Source organism: Oryctolagus cuniculus, chromosome 19, assembly GCF_051225735.1.
Source record: "Oryctolagus cuniculus isolate XC-2025 breed Fujian yellow rabbit chromosome 19, ASM5122573v1, whole genome shotgun sequence".
Lineage (NCBI taxonomy): Eukaryota > Metazoa > Chordata > Mammalia > Lagomorpha > Leporidae > Oryctolagus > Oryctolagus cuniculus.
This window is the reverse complement of record NC_142885.1, coordinates 53,472,190-53,479,429: the sequence shown is the minus strand read 5'-3', so window position 1 is coordinate 53,479,429 and position 7,240 is coordinate 53,472,190. Positions and strand designations below refer to the sequence as shown.

General features: G+C 49.9%; 1 non-coding gene across 1 annotated transcript; it reads left to right on the top strand.

Moving 5' to 3' along the window:
- The first annotated feature begins 6,862 nt into the window (after positions 1–6,862).
- LOC127491504 (U6 spliceosomal RNA) lies at positions 6,863–6,969 on the top strand. The gene has a single exon (XR_007920224.2). It is a non-coding gene; the product is annotated as a U6 spliceosomal RNA (small nuclear RNA).
- The last annotated feature ends 271 nt before the right edge of the window (positions 6,970–7,240 follow it).

The following is a 7,240-nucleotide window of genomic DNA, read 5'->3' as shown; positions in this document are numbered from 1 at the left end:
GGAAGTGTCCCCCTGGGGAAAACCAGTGCGAGAGCTGGCAGGCAGGACAGGGAAGGGAAGGGGAGGGGGTCAAGCCAGGGTGCGTCAACCAGGCGTCAATCAAAAGTCAGGGACTGTGGCTCGACCCTGCAGGGGAGCTCTGCACCCAGCGTGGGTCTGGCCCTGCAGCTGGCTCACTCAGGCAGAGCTGCAGGAGTATTCACACCCCAGCACTCAGTTCTTTAAGGGCTGTCCCTGGGGGCATAGACATGTTTAAGTGGTTTTGGTTTTCTGGGACATGCGGGGAAAAGCCAGTTCTAGCAGCCTGGGGACAGCCCTTCAACCAGGAGGCAAAGGTAGTGGCTGGGGGATGGGAAACACATGGGACTGACCCAACAGTAAAAGAAAGAGTAAAACACTCAGAGGCCGTGGGAGAGCTGCACGGGTTCTGCGAGCAGACATTGCCCGAGTGTCCGTGCCCTTATAGACACCCCATGGACACTGCTGAAGGGGGGCTTCGTCCTGTGGGGTCCGTTCCTGCCGTGTTGAAGGGGGAGACATTGCACCTGTTAAAGTATGCCCAGGACGAGACGTGCAGGGAGGGGAGGGACCCACGGTCCCCAAGTGATTCTGGGGCCTGACTTGGAATCCACGCGGGTGAGGGAGCGGGAGAGGGTAGTCCCGGTGAGCAGAACAGCACGTACAGAGGCAGAGAAGCGAAAGTCCACGTTTGTTTGGAAAGGGGGAGTAGTTTGCTGCGGCTGGAACACAGGGTGTGGGCGAGAGGAAGCGAGCTAAAAGCTGAGGCTGTAAAGAGAGGCTGGGATGAGGTGGGGAAGAGCCTGTCACGCCCTCCTTAGGAGACAGTAAAATTTTAAGACAGTCTGGCCATGACTACAGAGGTATTTCAGGAAGGGGACAGCCATATAAACCGTGCTCTGAGTCAGCAAGTGTTCTGTCGGTGTAGCATCCAACCTGGAGTAGTTCCGTTTCTGCAGCCGTGATGACAGGTTCAAGAAGGGGCTCAGGGCCTGCTAGCCAAGGCAAAGTCTAATCTGGGGCTTTCTTTGGAGCTGTGTGGCTCGAGCTGGGTCTCAAATGCGAGGAGTGGGGAAGCCTGCAGCAGCCAGAGGCCAGCCCCGAGGAAAGAGCCAGGAGATGGAGACAGAGGCCATCGGCTCTGCCTGTGCATAGGCATACGAATGCCAATTGATTAATAAACTCCTTTTTTTTCTGGCTTAAGTCCCTTTGAACTGGAAGTTTGCCTCATTAAGTGAATGAGTTCCCACTGACACAGAAGTACATTTCCAAAGCAAAATATGAACCAACCAAAACCCCTTCTTCCATGGGCTGGGAGAGAAGGGGACGTTTGGCACGGTGGTTAGCACACTGGTTGGGACGCCAGCAGGGGTGAGGGGTAGGGTGCCTAGCTCACGTATCGCAGTGCCTGGGTTACAGTCCCAGATCCATTCCTGATTCCAGCCTCCTGTTAACGCGCACCCTGAGGCAGCAGAGATGGCCAAGTGGCTGGGCTCTGGCCAGCCACACGGGAGACTGGGACTGAGTTCCTGGCTCCCGGCTTCAGCCTGGCCCAGCCCTGACCATGGCGGGTATTTGGAGAGTGAACGAATGGATGAGAGCGCTGTTTGCTATGTTTCTCTCTGTCTTGTTGTGTCTCTCTTCCTCTCAAATAACAAACAAGAACATCTATCTACACAACAAAAAGAGCTTCATAATAAAGAAAAATCTACATCAGTGCTAAACTTGAGAAAGACCTGAACAGCACGGAGCAGGCAGTTGGTACGGTGGATAAGACATCTGCATCCCATACCAGACTGCCTGGCTCCGAGTTCTGATCCAGCTTCCTGCTGACGTACAATCTGGGAGGCAGCGGGTGATGGTTCAAGTACTTGAGTCCCAGTCATCTACATGGGAGAACCAGACCCAGTTATGGGCTCCTGGCTTCAGCCTGGCCCGGCCCTAGTTGTTATGGGCATTTGGGGAACAAACCAGCGAATGGCAGATCTGTCTGCCTCTGCCTGTATCTCCCTGTTTCTTTTCCTTGCAGATAAATAAAAATAAACAATACCAATGCTTTAAAAAAATACCTCAGTGTCATAAAACAAAATTCTGAAAAACATTGCCCAGTTTGGGCCATGTTGAAAAAATATATCCACAGATCACATATGTCCATTCTTGAGCCCATAGGATCTGAAATAATCCCCCAGAGGACTGCACTTGCTGGGGTGGGGGCTGGGACCACAGCCAGGCTGGGGGAAGGAAAGGAAAGAATCCGCCTGATGTCTGCTCCCCATGAGGTCCATCGGTGACGTCTGCATTAGAGGAAGTACCAGAAGAACCATACCCGGTCCCTGTCTCCCTCCCGGAGGGCACATTCGGTCACAGCCGGAGGACCCTGGCTGCCCCACCAGTAAGTGTGACACAGCTGGGTTTTCTGCTCAGGAGACTTTGCCATCCAAGTGCCCATGGGGCCATCAGCTGCGTCAGAGAAAGCTGCCAAGGTGGTACCCAGAGGAAAATGCCTAGCCTTGAAAGCTTGTGTTACTAAGCAAGCAATTCAAATACAAATGGGCTATGCGTTCAAGTCAGGAAGTCAGGAAAAGCAAAAAACATCAGTCAGCAGGAAGCAGGAGAGAAAATGTGCAAAATTAGAAACAGAAGTTGGAGAAAGGAAAGGAAAACATGGCAGGATTAATCAATAAAACCAAACACTGTCTATTGGACAGGACTCACTAATAAAACCGTGTGTGTGAACACAAACATCCTCTGTCCAGCCCACATGTTAAACCCTGTGTTTGTGTATTTTCCATCTGGTTTCATCCTCTCCTCAGTAAAAACATTGTAGAAATCTGATGGTTAACATCATTAGAGCCAATCTAATGGTGAGAGCAGGTGAGGAAGATGGTGATGAGCCCATGGGACGAGAGGGAGGGCGGAGCTTGGGGGAGCCCGGGGGGAGGGGTTTGCCGAGGGGCATCCCTTCAGGGAGTGCTGCATTCAGATCCAAAGGACTTAGTTTCAGGATTGAAACCCCTTTCCTACCTCTTCTGGGTATTTCATGAGATGGGGGAAGAGTAGCCTCGTGTTCCCAAATTACTACGGCAGCCATGAGTGTGAAGCTGCTCCAAGACCAGCCAGGTGAGGCTCCTGGATGTAAGTGGCCACTCAGAAAGCTGCAAAGAAAATATAAGCACAGAATTTAGAAAGAAAAAGGTGGTGTGAGCAGTGATATGGAGGAAATTAACACTTTCTAAAAAAATTACTGATTTTATGTCACTAATTTGAAGTCTAGATGAAAAGGATCAAAATCAAGTACTTGAGCCATCACCTATTGCCTTCAAAGATGCATACATTAGCAGAAGGCTGGAATCAGAAATGGAGCTGAGGGGCCGGCGCCGTGGCCAAGCCAGTAAAGCCCTAGCCTGCAGCGCCGGCATCCTATGTGGGTGCCAGTATAAGTCCCAGCTGCTCCACTTCCGATCCAGCTCTCTGCTCTGGCCTGGGAAAGCAGTAGAAGATGGCCCAAGTCCTTGGGCCCCTGCACCCATGTGAGAGACCTGGAGGAAGCTCCTGGCTCCTGGCTTCGGATTGGCGCAGCTCTGGATACTGTGGCCATCTGGGGAGTGAACCAGCAGATGGAAGACTTCTCTTTCTCTGCCTCTACCTCTCTGTAACTCTGCCTCTCAAATAAATAAATAAATCTTAAAAAAAAAAAAAAAGGAAGGAAGGAAGGAAAGAGAGTTGAGACTCAAACCCAGGCACTCTGATATGGGATGCGAGTTTCCCAGTGGTGTCTTAACCACTGTACAAAACACACACCCCAGAGTCATCATTCTAAGGTTCTGGATGTCAGAAGTCTAAAATGGATCTGCCCGGGTCAAGCTCAAGATGCCAACAGGGCTGCGTTTCTTCTGGAGTCCCTGCAGGGGGAATGAGTTTCCTGCCTTCTCGGCTGCTGGGGGCCACCTGCACTCTTTGGTTCATGGCTCCAGTTCCAGCTTCAAAACCAGAAAAGCCTGGGTGAGTTGTTTCTTCTTCAAATGCATATTTATTTATTGGAGAGGCAAAGTGAGAGAGAGAGAGAGAGAGAGGGAGAGAAAGAGAGAGGGAGGGAGGGAGAGATGTTTCAAGTGCTGGTTCACTCCCAAATGGCCGCAGTGGCCAGGACCGAGCCTGCCTAAGCCAGGAGCCTAGAACTGCATCCATGTCTCCCACATGGGTGGCAGGGCCCCAAGCACTAGGACCATTTTCCGATGCTTTCCCAGGCAACGTTAGCAGGGAGCTGGATCCGAACTGGAGCAGTTAGGACTCTAGACGGCACCCATATGAGATGCTGGCATCGTGGGCGGCAGCTTAAGCAGCTATGCCACAATGCTGGCCCCTGAGTGAGTTTTTCTAATGACTCCATCCATCTGGTTCTGACTCTTATACCTGTCTCTCACCCATTTAAGGACCCTTGTGATTATACAGAGCCAACCCAGACCATCTGGGATAATCGCCCATCTCAAGGTCAACTGATTAGCAACCTTAATCCCCTGTAGCTGTGCAATGTAACACATTCACAAATCCCAGGAATCAGGCCATTGCACCATTATTTTGCCTACTACACAGACCGATCATTGTACAGTATGGGAGGATACCCTCCAAGGACATGATCACCAGGAGGTGTGGGTCATTAGGATTCTTCACAAGTCCCTTTGGGTTTCTAGCTTGAGACTTTGGTTGAGTGTATCATCCCTTATGAGCTCAGAGATGCCAATGAACACTAAAGCTCCATTTTGGCTTTCTTGTCATTTGAATGGTCTGTTCACAGTCTTCCGTCCCCATATTCTCAATTACCCCCTGGGCCAAGTGCATGGTGCTGGGGAAAGATTTGAAGAAACTTTGGTTTCTTTCTTTTTCTTTTCTTTTTTTTTTTTTTTTTTTTTTTTTTTTTTTTTTTTTGACAGGCAGAGTTAGACAGTGAGAGAGAGAGAGAGAGAGAGACAAAGAGAAAGGTCTTCCTTTTCTGTTGGTTTACCCCCCAATGGCTGCTACGGCCGGCATGCTGCGCCAATCCAAAGCCAGGAGCCAGGTGCTTCTCCTGGCCTCCCATGCGGGTGCGGGGCCCAGGGACCTGCGCATCCTCCACTGCACTCCCTGGGCCACAGCAGAGAGCTGGACTGGAAGAGGAGAAACTGGGACAGAATCCGGCGCCCTGACCGGGACTAGAACCCAGGTTGCCGGCGCCTTAGGTGGAGGATTAGCCAAGTGAGCCGCGGCGCCGGCCAAAACTCTGGTTTCTTGAAGTTATCGGTCCTTTCTCGTTACCCCTGGCTTCTTAAAACCGAGGACAACTAGAAAAGTCCTCATGTGACATTGCTGTTCCCGTCCTCTCCAGAGAATGCAGGGGTAAATCCATCCTTTGTTTTGCACAGTGGACAAAACAGATGGTGACACAAAAAGCAGGTGGGAATGTAAGGGATACCTGATGTTTGGGACAACTACGCTGTGACGGTAAAGGGCGTGTGTTTCAAGGTCGCAGGCTCTGGGTGTCTGATTTCTCAGCCCTCCTGCTCTTGTTATGACGCATGCCCTGCTGCAGGGACCGGGAACATGCTTCCCACGATTGTCCCATTTACACCGCGTCTTCCAGCTGTGTTTTCAGCAGAAGGTTTCTGATTATGCAATAGTTATCTTGGGATGTGGAAACAGGTCAGACAGGAAGCAAGGTCAACTCAAGGTCATTTTTATGAGAAAATTGTTGTGGGCAACTTTCTGCTTGGTCCACGCTGGGGCACCAGCTATTCAAAGACCAGGTTCTTAAAATAAGCATAAGGATTCCTGGAATGGGACTGACTTTGACATATTCCTTTACTCCACGGCTAATATTCCTGATCAGTGACCGAGATCTCTTGCTTGAGTCCCTTGAAACTCCCAAGAGTCTGTCTTGTCTCCACTCCCCTGGGGACCACCTTCCCCACCTGCAATCTGTAACATCCCACAGCTAGTGGCCTCACATCCTCTCTGCCCCTTTCCAGTGTGTTTATCGTATCTCAGTCTACAGATCTTTTAAAAACACAAACCTGGACATTACTTTCCCCTTCCCCTCCCCACACAAGTGGCCCTCTGTATCCAGGGCTTTTTCATTCACAGATTTAATCAACCTCGGGCTGAAAATAATTGGGGGAAAAATACCACCTGTGCTAAACATGAACAGACTTTTTTTTTCCTTTTCATTATTCCTTAAACAACACAGTAAACAACTATTTACATAGCATTCACATTGCATGGGGTATTGTAAGTAATGTGGAAATAATTTAAAATATACAAAAGGATGGGCATAGTTTAATATAAAAATACTATGGGGGCCAGTGCTGTGGCATAGTGGGTGAAACCACTGCCTGCAGTGCCAGCATCCCATACGGCACTGGTTCGAGTCCCGGCTGCTCCACTTCTGATCCAGCTCTCTGCTGTAGGCTGGGAAGGCAATAGAAGATGGCTCAAGTCCTTGGGCTCCTGCACCCGCGTGGGAGACCTGGAGGAAGCTCCTGTCTTCTGGCTTCAGATCGGCACAGCTCCGGCCGTTGTGGCTGGGAATGAACCAGCTGATGGAAGGCCTCTCGCTCTCTCTCTGCCTCTGCTTCTCTCTGGAACTCTGCCTTTCAAATAAATAAATAAATCTTTTTTAAAAATTTTAAAAGACTATCAGCTCTTGACTCCTGACTGAGTTTCCACCCTGCTAGCCACCCCACAAATTTGAAACTTGCCAGTTCCCACAATTGCATGAGCATTCCTTAATATACATAAAAATATGTATGTATATCATCTATCATCTTTGTATGCATAAAATATATAAAGATGATATATAAAGAGATGCATAGTGTTCGCTTCGGCAGTACATGTACTAAGATTGGAACGATACAGAGAAGATTAGCATGGCCCCCGCACAAAGATGACATGCAAATTCGTGAAGAATTCCATAGTTTAAAAAAAGAGATGCATAGAGGATATATATATATTTTTTTTTTTTGATAGGCAGAGTTAGACAGTGAGAGAGAGAGAGAGAGAAAGGTCTTCCTTCCATTGGTTCACCCCTGCAAATGGCCGCTACAGCCGGCGTGCTGCGCTGATCCAAAGCCAGGGGCCAGGTGCTTCCTCTTGGTCTCCCACGTGGGTGCAGGGCCCAAGGACCTGGGCCATCCTCCACTGCCTTCCTGGGCCACAGCAGAGAGCTGGACTCAAGAGGAGCAACTGGGAC